General features: G+C 43.4%; 1 pseudogene; it reads right to left on the reverse strand.

Moving 5' to 3' along the window:
* Positions 1–5,790: 5,790 nt before the first annotated feature.
* LOC124695830 lies at positions 5,791–13,298 on the reverse strand (annotated as a pseudogene).
* Positions 13,299–14,208: the final 910 nt, after the last annotated feature.

Below are 14,208 nucleotides of genomic sequence, written 5' to 3' on the forward strand. Positions count from 1 at the left end.
AGGGATTCGTCAAGGTGATCCGATGTCCCCCATTTTGTTTAATATCATTGTAGATATGTTGGCAATTCTCATTGCAAGAGCAAAGGGGATGGAAACGTGGTGTGCCGTGTGACCTATTCCACACCTAGTGCAAGGAGGAGTGTCTATTAAACAGTATGCAGATGATACTATTATTTTTATGAAACATAATTTAAATAAAGCACTTAATACGAAGTTTATTCTATGCATATTTAAAAAATTATCCAGCCTTAAAATAATTTTTCACAAGAGTGAAATATTTTGTTTTGGAAAGGCAAAGGATATGGAAGATCGTTGCAGAATTATTTTCAGTTGTGAGGTGGGAGACCTACCATTTAGATATTTGGGGATTCCTCCACTTCCGGAAACTAAAAAATAGCGAATGAAAACGTGTGGAAGATAGCTTTGAGGAAAAACTAAATAGCTAGCTAGGAAAAATACTATCATATGGGGACAATTTAATTCTTATCAATTATGTCCTGACAAGTCGTCCTATGCTCATGTTAGAGCATCTCCAGCCGCGTCCCCCAAAGCGGCTCCCAAACGGCACTAGATTATCGTTTCGGAGACGTGTTTCCTTCGTGCCGCGCTTGGGGGACGTCGCTCCCTAGCTGCGTCCCCCAAACGCGCCCCTAAAAATTTAAAATATTATATTTTTATTTTAATAGATGGAAGAAATGTGTAGGTAACTCTGTACTAATATTGATGTACTAATATTCAAAGCAGTGCAACATAAAAAAATTACATATAAAAACTTCAAAAAAACATAAACAAATTACGTATAATTTAAATTACTTATTCTTTGATGGCCCCGCCTCGTCATCCTCACGGTGGCGCTTCCTGCTCGTCACCTCTTCCTAAGAGGCGGCGTCGTTCGACGCGTCGAAGGAACTTGTGTCCTCCTCGTCCTCGACGGTGCTCGCCGGTTGCGCCCTCGCCTTCGCTTTCACCTCCGCCTCCGCCTTCACCCGGGCCGCCACCGCCTCAGCCTCTTCCTCCTCCTCCTCCTCCTCCTCCTCCTCCTCCTCCTCCTTGACGCTGTCTGGCTTCGGGGAATCATCACTGCTAGGCGTCACAGCTTTGTCCCACCAGTGGCGCCATCCCGGCGGCTTACCCTCGCTGTCGATGTCTGATGGAAGCTGAGAGAGGTCGCTCATTGTGAGAGAGGAGAGGTTTTGGTGAATGGCGGCCAGTTGTAGATCGGAAAGTGCATACGTAGTGGTCTTATTGAGCGCGGATGAACGGCGGTGCATATATCGAAGAGAGCGGCGGTTGCTCTTCCGCGGAGTTCGCACTTCATTCCGGCGGTTCATGCGTCGATCGACGCATATGCCAATGCGACGGTTCCCCTTCCCGGCAACTGCACCGTCGCTAAGAAGGCGGCGGTTGAGCTTCCGACCCGCTCACGCGTCGGCCCCGCATCTTCTCACCTCTCTTCTCGTTGTGTCCGGCGTGCCCGGAGCATCCCCTGTGTAGCGGGGACGGGCTGGGACGCCGGACACCGTATTGGGCTGCGTCGGACAAAAAGGGCCATTGGGGCGCGAGGCTGGGAACGATTTTTTTGTCCGGCGCGCTCCAAATCCCTTTGGGGACTGCTTTGGGGGAGGCGGCTGAAGATGCTTTTATCCTTCCTTGAAATATCTAAAGGGGCATGAAGGAAATTAGACTACTTCAGACCCCGCTTCTTTTGGCTAAGTGACGGCCACAAAAAGAAGTTCAGATTAACCCTAAATGGAACAAAATCTGTAGACTCAAGGAACATGACGGGTAGGGAGTTGAGGTTTTGGAGTTTTAAAATAAATATTTACTTAGCAAGTGGCTATTTAAGCTTTTAAATGAGGAAGAAGTGTGGCAAGAGCTTTTATGATACCTCTAATCTAAAACCTTGCGTCATGTTTCAGCTAAAGCAACTGACTCGTCTTTCTAGAAAAGCCTCCTGTGTGTAAAAACAGATTTTTTTTCTACTTTCAGACCCCTCCCTGCATGATACATTAGCGAATGTTCTCTCCACTGTCCCTCTGAACATAGGTTTTAGAAGGGCAAGAGAGGAAGATGGTTCCATTTAGTTCAGCGGCTAATGCATATTCATTTATCGATAAAAGAGGATGTCTTTAAATGGAATTTAACTACAAACGAAAAGTTCACGGTCAAGTAAATGCACCTTCATATGATAAATGATTACCACTTAAGATTAGGATTTTTATGTGGTTTCTTTACAAAATAAAGTAATACTTACGAAAGATAATTTGGCTAAGCATAATTGAAACGGGGGTAAGAAAAGTTATTTTTGCGATCAAGATGAAACAATACAACATTTATTTATGACGTGTCCTTTTACTAAAATCCTTTGGCGCATTGCACACATGGCTTTTAATATCTATCCTCCCACAAGTATCGTAAATCTTTTTGGTAATTAGTTGCATGAGGTAGCAAAGAAAGATACAGCCCGAATTAGAGTGGGGAGTATGTGCTTTATTGTGGGCGATTTGGCATGTCCAGAATGATTGCATCTTTAATAGAAAGAGTTCCCCATCATTTCTACAGATAATACCTATGGCTACCAGTGAATCCATATATGATCTTATCTCCAGCCGTCGGAGGAGCGCCAAGACATGAATATTGGGTGAAATCGCTTGGCAACGGTTGCATTGGATTTGTACAACTAATTCGGTTGGCGGCTTGATCGAAGGCTAACATGATGATGACAAGCCGCGACGTGCTTTTGCTGATCTTTTGATGGCTTATGCATGTTTTCACACTTTTAGATCCATGATTTATAGTAATACTTGAGTACATAGTTTGTTCCAAACATTTTGTAAGACTTTTAATAATTTTATAATAAAACACTGTACGCATCGGTTGATGCAGAGGTTGGGCTGTTGCCCTTTCCGGAAAAAGAAAATCCATAATTTACAATAAGGCAGCAACTTACATTTTTTCCAGGTACACATTGGATTGCAACCGAGAGTTACTACTTCAACTTAGAAAAACGTCCTGACTGCAAGATTTTTTTGTGTGGTTCGTGCTAATTATGACTTGGGTTGCAACCCATGTTGCAACTGAAATTAGTGACCCATTAATTTAAAGTCAGACTCTATGTGAACCTTCCGTGAAACTAAGGCACGTACACATCATGCTGTCCTTTCAAAAGAAAATAAAACTAGCGGAGTACGTACCATGTGTGATGGTAACTTAACCAGCTTGCAGCGTTACCTGAAACTACTCTACGGTTGAATCTTATCTTGCGAACGCACGCGACTGCATAAGGGAAAATAATGATCAAAAGGTATCTGCAGTGAAAACTGAAAACCGATCGATACGTTCATCCGCGACTACTCCCGTAGTACATGTGATGAGATCACGACAAGTTAGTTTGGGACGTAGCGCGCCACACGGAAGTAGTAACATCAATGGTCGCCTGGCCGCTGCTCCTGGGGAGCACTTGTAGGTCGCACACACACCACAAGTTCACATCATGGCATGTGTTCACTTCATTCTGTAAAATATAATAAGAGCACGGAACGGCACTAGATTACGCAGTTTAAGGTTCTTGTTGCCATCGGATATGCAAGTACTCGCTTATGACAGAGAAACTAGCAACGATGTGCCAATGCAAGATGGGAGTAATACTGTCATGACATCCAAACATTTCACAACAAGAACATACACTCAGGAACGAGAAAATTACAAAAAACCACCACATTACAGGCAAGTGTTTTAAAAAACCACCACTATTCGATTTTTTTTTCAAAAAACACCAGTCTACAGGTAGCACGTAACAGATAGTACTAACTCGTCGCTAATGCTGGTTTAATAGCCAAACTGACATGTAGGTCCCGCTGTCGTGGTCTATGTATTTTGCAAAAAAAGACCTTTGAACATTTGTTTTTTATTTATTTCTTGACTACTATCTCTTATCTTTTTCTTAATGAGCGCCGACCATTGCGGGGAAAATATCTAGTGATACCACACTTTAAATGATAACATGATACCACTCTTCAAAATTTGAATTGTAAGTGTCAAAAAATTCTAAAACAAATTTGTGGCTGTTCACAAGATGTGTGTTTACATTCTATATAATTTTCAGACCCAAATTCAAAATACATAAACAAAAACAAAAAAGACAAATAATATATGAATAGTGCCATTTGTGCTTTTGTCTTTATGTGACACTATTCATGTTCGATTTCTCTTTTTTGTTTCTCTAAGGGTGTTTCAAATTTGGTTATACAAATTACAGGACATGCAAACACACATCTTGTGAACGTGTAAAATTTTGTTTCCGAATTTTTCGATACTTAGAATTCAAATTTTGAAAAATAGTATCATGGTATCAAATAAGATGTGGTATCGGTAGATATGTTCTCGACCATTGCGGATCGAGCACGGTCGAGCGCCGGCCATGGCGAGGCGTGCGAAGTCCGGCCGAGCTCCGGCCAGAGAGGCGCGGGGCGATGTACGTGTAGGGCGTCGCGGGCGAGGTCCGTCCGAGCCCGGCTAGAGCAGAGCGGGGCGAGGTTTGAGCAACAGGAGCTTTTCAGACGCCACGCCCGTGTTGCAGTTGCGCTCGCTAGAGCTGCGACTGGAGCGGGGGCGGGGTAGCTCGCCGTCAGCGCCGGGGATGGGGGCGGCGCACCGGCTGGGCGAGGGCTTCTCGCCGGCGGGAGCGGGGGCACGGTGTGCCGGCGCGGTAAAGCAATGGGGAAAAGCACCACCGCTCGCTGGAGACATGGTGGGAGCGGGGCTCGCTGTGTGCACCGGGGATGGGGGCGGCGCACTGGTTGGGAGAGGGCTTCTCGCCGGCGAGAGCGGGGACGGCGCGAGGAAGCCACAGGGCTTTCGCCGCCGGCGAGAGCGGGGACGGCGCGAGGAAGCCACAGGGCCTTCGCCGCCGGCCACAGGGAATCCGCCACCGGCCACAGGGACTCCGCCGCTTAGTCGGGGCGCGAGGAAGCCACAGGGACTCCGCCGGCCACATGGACTCCGCCGGCCACGGCGGCGCTCGCATCTAGGAGAAGCCAACTGCGGCTGCGCGCACATCACGAAGAAGGACAGCGGGATCCAAAGGTGCTGCGTGGAAATAATAAGGAAAAGGAAAAAAGAAAATTTACAAAAAAGTCCAGAACTAGAACCAATAAATGGAGCTTCTCCCTTCAACCTTAATCAGTCGCCACGTCAGCCTGACAGCGGGGTCCGCATGTCACTTTGACCATTAAACCAGCATTAGCGACGAGTTAGTGCTATCTGTTACGTGTTACCTGTAGACTGGTGGTTTTTTGAAAATTTCCGAATAGTGGTGTCTTTTTGAAACACTTGCCTGTAATGTGGTGATTTTTTGTAATTTTCTTCTCAGGAACTAAGCACAAAAGGTTGCAACAACTTCCTAAAGTCAGGCAGTGCTTCCCTTTTATCTAAAAAAAACTTCCTAAACAAAATCCTGCCAGGAACCTGCAAAATCACGATTTAGATCGGTGCCTGCCTAGCGTAGATCGCAGCAAAACTAACGAATAAGGACAAGCAAAACACAAAGAACAAGTGTAATAGTATCTGAAAAACCAATGAATTCTTGACCACGGCTATTCAGGTCAATTGCGAAAATATCAACAGCAGACGATTTGTTGATCAAGTACAGCATCAACATACTAGCTGTAAGAGTTTCTGTGCTGGCATCATAACGAGTAATAGAAAGAAAAACAGAGATCCCTCCAAAATGATTTCAGTCGACCGGCCAAAGGAACTCTAATTCCTCGGACCTCGTCTTTCGGGAACAGATCAAGAACCTTTTGGGCGTCCACGTCCCCTCTTAGGCTTCCTTTCGTATACAGCTTCATCCATGCACAACCTTTTCAGATCACCCCTTGTGCGAGGTTCCCTTTGCTCCTCGTCTACAGCTTCATCGATGGACTGGACTTCTACAGCTTCATCGATGGACTGGACTTCATTCTTCAGGTTGCGGCTTGGGCGACCACGGCCTCTTCTAGGCTTCTTAGCTACAGCTTCATCGCTAGACTGATCGTCATTCTTCTGGTTGCGACTTGGGCAACCACGTCTTCTAGGCATCTCATCTGCAGCTTCATGGCCGGACTGACCTTCGCTCTGCAGATTGCGACCTGGGCGGCCACGTCCCCTCTTCTCGACTAAAGCTTCGTCGCTGGACTTGTCGCCACTAGGGAGACCACGTCCATTTTTATGCTTCTTATCAACACCTTCGTCCCTGGACTGATCTTCGCTCTTCCTGCCAGCTTGCCGTTTGTTCTTCATGGCGCCTCTTCGGCGTCTGCCTGGCCTTTTACGCTTCTCATCTACAGCTTCATCACTGAGCTGGTCATCCTCACTGTCCAACCTGTATAATTCAATATAGAATGGTCCAATGTCAAATCTAGTGTTACAACTTGAACCTGTCTGTGGTCAGAAACAAAGAAACAAAATAAGATAGTGTGCCTTACACTCCCGAGGAAGGGTCCAACAAATTTACAGCAGCTTTAAGAGCATGAAAAGCAATCTTATTTATCTGAAACAGAAATAACAGAGTCAAGTTCATGTCAGTCATCATATTGATTGTCATACGTAACAGGAAACAACCATATTGCTAAAAATATGCTTGTTGAACCTCTAATTTATCTTCTTTAGCCCTGTGACCGGATGGAAGACATCTAAACTCTTTAGTCAGTTTTATACATTCATTAACATTTTCAGGGGAAACGAAGTCCATTGCAACCTTGACGCAAGACTGCATTAAATAAATGAAAAAGGATAAAGTTTATAGCAACCGGATAATTTGATGAAAAATAGGAATTGTGCTGCCTTGTCAGGAGGAAGGTTCACACCTTCAAATTCCTGACTTGATGAGGACATCCAGCAGGAATGAAAACCGCTTCACCAAGCTTCTGTTCAAACGTCCAGGGCTCAACACCTGAAACAAACACACCACCAATTAGGCAACATGCAACAGTGCTGGGAACATGTGAGATCCCAAAATAACATGCTTACTAACCACATTCTTTCTTGAGATTTCTCTTATGTTCCTCAGTTAAATAAAAAGTCTGGTCATGAATAGGGTGAATAACCTGCAATATTCAATAAATTATAATGGCCAGCGTAAGAAAATATCAAGGAAAACTTATCCCCACATGGTTTTAGCCAACGAAAGAGAAACCTGTTTCACAGGATTGCAGTAAATGTGCCGAAATTCAGACGCGTGCTTTTTAAGATACTCTTGTAATTTCTTTGAATCTTCTCTACGAAAAATATCCCATAAGGCACCACCGGTATTCTGTTCCACTGAACTCTTTGGCACTCTCTTGGAAGGGCCACCTCTAACTTTGTTGCGGAGTCCTCTATTGCCTTGCTTGCCCAAAGTAGAGCGGCCTCCATTATGCAGCTCACCAGATTTATTTGCCTCATTTAAATCCCCATAAAATTCATGATTATCTTGCCTTGCCATTTTACTTCTAATTTCTTCTATATCATGAAGGTCACCAATCTTGTAGGCCACTTCAGCAGTATGTGTTAAAATATTTACCTGGTCAAATCACACACGTTGCACATTTATTACTGTCATGATAAAACATTAAAATTTTAGCTGGGAAAATCACACATTCCACAGTTATGACTGTCATGATCAAACAAATGAAACCAAATCAACGGATAAACAAAACAGCCAGGACAATAAATGGTTAGCACCAGCTTTTAAAATAGCAATAATGAGAAAAAAAAATTCTGTTTGGAGAAAGCTATAAAAAATAGTGTGGATGTGTGTGCGGAAATTTTATTAATGATGAGTGAAAAGGACACAATAATAAGCCAGATATGGAAAGAAAGTATCACCGCATCAGACATATCGCAGTGCAGCTTCGTCACGGAGTCACCCCTGCCTAACTCTTGGCGAATTCCATACGCAATGTATGCTTTTGGCCCAAGATCTGGCTTCAAGGAACGGGCAGGAAGCTTGACTGCAAGATTCAACGGACCATATTGTGGATCAGTGTACTCTGGAAATGGCAATGCACTGATAAATTCAGCACCATGACGAGCTAATCTCTCGTCAAAGGAACTAGATGGTGGCCAGTCTTTTAGCTTAAGTATCTGTGGCCAGCGAGATGAAGGATGAGTTCTTCCTCTGGTATATCCCTTGAAAAAATCGCATATTTTAATTTCCACCTGAAAATCAAGCACCTGTGTGGTAAGTTTAATAACGCATGCTATTAAATTAAATAAATAAAGTGTTAGTAAGGAGAAGATATCAAAACAATGCTACAAAGGAGGAACCTCGGAAGGAGAAATTACTGCCTATTGGAAACATTGCAAGGAGCATAGACTGTTCACAACTACAAAGAATGCACGTGTAAAAACAATTAATTGTCCATATTGTACTGCCATCATTCAGGAGAGTAGAGGTCCTAACCTCACACAAATCAAGGCAATCTAATGCCTCGACAGCCAAGTTAGCGGTCTTTTTTTCTCTCAATGCCCGCACCATAACTGATGGCTCCCAACTCAGACCAGCGGTTAACCGAAGAACATCGGAAACAATAACTGGTTCACCCTCTGCCCAATGGTTCTGAAAGTGCACCAAGTCATCGTCCTGGATATCTTCGGCTCTTGGGCTGTATAAGTAGTTATCATCTGAGCCATCCCTATTTGCAGCCTGCGTTCTCTTGTCGGAATGATCAGAGCAAGGGCACCCATCGCTTGCATTGGCGACCCGTTCTTTAAATGTTTCGCTCCTAACAAGTTTGTCAGCACGGTCTTCTAACTCCGAAAGCATCGTCTCTGTCTGCAAGAATTTGAGGTCTAAATGTGAACCACCACAGCCTCCTTTTTCTTTTGGGGGCAAGGTATACTACCATCACTATTTGCCTTCCATGGTACGACAGTCTTATCTGTGTCCTTGTGCCTCTTAAAAGGGGCCCTTTTATCTCTATTCCTTGAATTAGGAATACGACCAAAAACATACTCATTGCCTCTATCTTCATACTGCGCTATCTCTAGATCTTCTCCTCCAGGAATCTTACCTTGGCGAAGCTCCCGGCAGCATGCAATGCACAAGTCATACTGACAAACTCTGCATCTTCTGTGCACATCAAATATGGAAGTTTTACAGTTGTTGCTACAGTTAAAGAATATAAAGATTGATCAGATGTGGGCTTCCATGATATTAGAAACACAAAGTAAGCACAAAGGATCCAAACCAATAAGTACGCTCATCTGGATGAGGCTTAGCTCGCTCAATTTCACTTCCTTCACTGATGCACCTGCAAACAAACACGGATCACCATTAATGTCAGGGGCAGACAGCCAAACATCAATGGACAAGCTAAAGATACACAAAAAAGGTGAAATGTTTGGAGAATGTGCATAGTCAAGATTGTTTCATTGAACACCAGAATGCCACACCTTGTCTTTTTGCTTCTGTTGTCTTTTCATCCATCTGCTCCTGTCGCAGTTTTCTCAGCCAGGGAAGCAACAAACGTACAATATGGAAAGCATAGCGAATTTGATTTTCTCTGGAAATGTCCTTTCTTGGAGGCTGGTCATGAGTGGGTAAGTAATTAAATCATTAAAGAGGAAGACAAGAAAAGAATAATTAAAGAAGGCACAAAATCAGCAGAAGAAACATATAACAGTATAAATAGAAGATTGGACGCTAAGTGCAAACCAGTTCAACGCCTTTCATCCGTAAGCATGCCTTGCAATTACAGATTTTGCGACAAAATGGGCATTCCGCAGAAAATTCGGCTTCTGACAAAGAAGGATACCTGCTTACCAAAATATGTAAGAAATTGAGCATAAAAAGGATAAAAAATAACTGAGTAAGACATAAATTGCCAACTCAATAAAAACTGCAAATATTAGAAAGACGAATACACCCAAATTTATGTAGCACGGTAGACGAACCATCGTTTCATACATCGCAAACAGAAGCGTTTACTTTTGCATGATGTGCACCGAACCACCCTCCCATTGTTATTTTTCTGACACTGGTGGCACATCAGTGCATCATCTCCATTCCTCTTCTTCCGTTTCTAGTAGATAATTAAAATAATATGAAGTCATTATACTCACCAATGTAGTTGCAGTGAGCCATTCCATAAATAACTTTCAAACAAACAAAGACTTAGCAGGGAATGAAATGCATACTTTATTATTTTTCTCAATCTCTTTGCCATTAGATAATGGAACCTTATTTTTTCCTTGGTACTCCAACTTATTTCTGATAACGTCCTTCTCTGAATATCGGGTCTTCTTCTTAGTTACAGCCTCTATTGTATATACATTATCCTGTAGAGTAAAGAAAATAATAAGTCCAGCACACTTAACCTACTTCCCCTAATATTTGGTTATTTATAACAGTAAACATCTTTCAGGGATGTCTATAATACGTCATCTTAAAGGTTTTAATGCATCATGTCAGGTGGAAAAGGTCTACAATGCACATTACAATCATAGAAAGTTTACCGAGCAAGCATCACTAATTTTCATAGATGCTACACTTCTGGATCGTGATGGCAACCTGCCATATATGCCTAGATTTGGAATTCTGTTTGCCACTGACAAAAATTGTGCAATATTCATGGTCCTAGGAGTAACTGAGCATTAAAAATAAACTTGCTTACTTGTGCAATATTCAGATAAGATCAGAAACAGGATGGACATAGTTTGTCGTATTGTTTTCCCAAAGGCTTAAGGGGCTGTTTGGTTAGGCCTTGGCTTCACAAAATGCGATGTCATTTGTGAAACCATGCGATTCACTTTTACAGTTGTTCGATAGCCAGTCTCAGAACATGACCGAAGGATTTTAAATCTTAGTTTGCCAGAGCATGCACAAAAGTTTCCTTTTCCTCCGAAAGGTGTTGTAAGACTTTATTTTTCCTTATGTAATTAATTAATTGTTAATCCTAACTTGGTCACTATCTATAGCAATTACTGCCTTGTTGATTCGGGTTATCCAAAACAGAATGGATATATTGCTCCATAAAAGACAAATGTATAAGGTACAAGGTACCAAGTTTCAAGCCTCAAAGAAAAAAGAAAGCTATTGTTGCACAATAGACAAAGACCAATGAGCAAGTACAAGGTACACTATAATGCTCACTCTTCCCTTCGTAATGTCATTGGGCATTCGTTTGGAGTTCTCAAGGAGAAGTGGCACATGATTGAAGAAGGTGCCAAGTCTCAAGCCTCGAAGACAAAAGAAAATTATTGTTGATTTTATGTTGCTTGACACTTATATACAAGACACGAAGTTACATGATAAGGAGTCCATAGACGTGACATGGACAAGAACTATATGCTAACAGCGGACAGAGCCCTGTCTTCACCTGACACGGTCAACATGAATGGTGTCCATGCTGGTGACTCCTTGATTATCATGAGAGGAGTGGCTATCTTCTTTCGAAAAGTGAAGAATGTACAAATGATGGCTTTTGGCAAAGATAAAACAAAAACAGAAGTCTGAGGAGTTAACTATTGCAATCGGCATAGAGTATTTACCACACTGCTTTCACCCTGGCTTTTGCCGCTCGTGATTCGGGCTGCACCGTCCTCCTGGCCTTTTATCGTTTTTGCTGGTCTTCCCCTTACCTTGGGCTTATCCTGAGTCTTTGAAATATGATTAATCAGTGGTTCCTCATTGTATCCATTCAGATCATCATCCTATTAGAAAAATAGTAAAATTAGTCAACTTGAGCTCACGCTTAGCAGAAACAAAAACCCATAATACACCCCAGAAAAAATATTAAATGGCAAAGGGTAAAGCAAAAAAAAAAGTCTGAGTAGTTATCCAGAAATTGTGATAACACATGAGTATCTCACATAAACAACACCTTTATGAATGTCATGTCGCTGGAAAAGAGATGTACAAACTATGTTTGCTAGACGTATTGGACAGCACATCACGACTGCAGTAGAAGCAAATGATGGGCTGATCATTGTTCAAGTGCTCACAAAAGCTGGATATCTTCAAATATTGGCAAGTAATTCCTCAAAACAACATCGAATAATGTATTTACCTCATCGCTTTCATCCTGGCTTTTGCCACTCGTGAGTTCGGCTTCACCATCCTTCTGGCCCTTTGTTTTTTTTGCTGGTCTTCCCCTTACCTTGGTCTTATTCTGAGTCTTTGAAATATGATGAACTAACTGTGCCTCGCTGTATCCATTCGGCTCATTGTCCTATTAGCAAAATAGCAATTAGTCAACTTGAGCTCACGCTCAGCAGAAACAAAAACCCATCAAATCCCCCAATAAAAATACTAAATGGCAAAGGGTAAAGCAAAGTCTGAGTAGTTATTTAGAAATAGTGATAACAGATTAGTATCTGACTTAAGCAACACCTGAACGTTACATAGCTGGAAAAAAGAAGAGGAAAGCATTGTTAACTGTAGATGGGTTTATTATTCTGGTACAGTTTTCAAAAAATGGTAAACGAATCACTTTCCCCGAAATGTGGAAGGAAATCATGTGAAGATGTATAAATTTATGTTTGCTATCCGTATCGGACACAGACATCACACCGCATCAGGTTCACGGTCAGCATCGCCAGAATTAGCGCAGCTGAAGCAAATGATGGGCTGATCAGTGTTCAAGTGCTCATAAAAGCAGTATATCTTCAAACATTTGCTAATAACTCATCGAAACCACATTGAATAATATAGTTAAGTAGAAATGATTATCCTGCCCCCAGTAAAAAAAACAAACATCTACTCTCGGACGAGCTGCAGAGTGAGATAGGTAATAATAATCCAAATGTACGATGGTGTATTTTATGCCTTCCGCTGCTCCCTTCGAAAAGACAAACTAGCTAGGGTTTATGGTGGAGCAGCCAAACATCCATCCATGCGTTGTCATCCGAATAAAAAACAAAATTACACAGGGATAAATTGTACATTCTCAAAAAACTAGGATGAGGACTTGGTACCAAGGAAGGATCACAGAAACTTGTAGCCGCAATTATTCACTATAGAAGGGCGCGCGCGGACCAGATAAACAAGCTATAGCATGGAGTATTAGCGAAAAGGGGGGGACTCCCCGGCCCACCTCATGATCGTCAGCGGAGTCGAGATCGCAGTAGGCGTTGGGCGCGTGTTTCCTCTTCCTCGTCAACCTCTCCCCCGCCGCGACCCCGAGCCCATCGTCCTGGGGCCTCAGCGCCACCGATCGGAAGGCCCGGTCCTCGGGCTGCAGCCTTCCCCTGCCGCGCCCTCTTCCCCTCCCCCTCCCCCGCCTACCTCCGGCGATCGCCGCCGCAGAAACCCCACCTCCGTCGTCGCCCTGCCGCATGGTTGCGAAAGCTCGCGAGTGGAGAGGGGGGAAGGAAAGGAGCGGATGAAGGAATGGGGGCCGGGGCTTTATAGTGAGCCTGCTAGGGTTTGGTGGAGGCGTGAGCGGCGGGGCCAGCTGCCAGTGAGCGTGGCGTGGGGTCTATGCGGTGGCGCTCCGATTTCTCCGTTCATCCCGAGGTTGTGGCTGGGGCCAAAACTTTCCGTTCGACGGCTGAGCTTCCGTTTCCAAACCTGGCGTGGAGTACCGGGCGGGATTTGCCAAATTTCGAATTTCGAATCACGCGCCCTCCGGTTTTGGGGGGATCTGAATGGACGATGGAACGCCAACGTATTACTTACCTGCCTTTTGCCGTTTTGCGCTCTCTCTGGCCCTGGAATTTCATTCAAAAAGCAACGTCTATAACTTCGTGAATCGTCCTGTTTTAGGCTCTGTGGTTTTTCAAAGTCGCTTGTGTGTGTGTGTGTTTGGAAAAGACGCCAAGCTCAAGAGATGATGAAATGTGAGGCAAAAGCGATGTCATCGCCGAGGGCGACATGCTTAACGCGCACAGCTTGGATACTGGTATATAAAAATACAACACTTTTATTGAAGGTATTCTTCGAATTTGTTAAAATTACAATAGAAACATGTTAAACAAAAAATGTCAAAATGTCATGCATAAACATCACAAACAATGATACATTAAACACTGCTCAAACCGCATTGCCGCAAAGGCGTCAACCAAGCCATTGGGTTTTGAAGGGTAATCTTGGGGTTTGTGGTCAATGTGGTTTGCGGACACGCCCCAAGTTTTAGGGCCTTTTTGGTACGTACGAGTGATCTTCAAAACACGGGGCATGTCGAATCCTACAGAAATCTAAATCTAAAACGTTGAAATCAGTAATATATTGTGTTTCCTTACACCAAA

This window comes from Lolium rigidum, chromosome 3 (genome assembly GCF_022539505.1).
Source record: "Lolium rigidum isolate FL_2022 chromosome 3, APGP_CSIRO_Lrig_0.1, whole genome shotgun sequence".
Lineage (NCBI taxonomy): Eukaryota > Viridiplantae > Streptophyta > Magnoliopsida > Poales > Poaceae > Lolium > Lolium rigidum.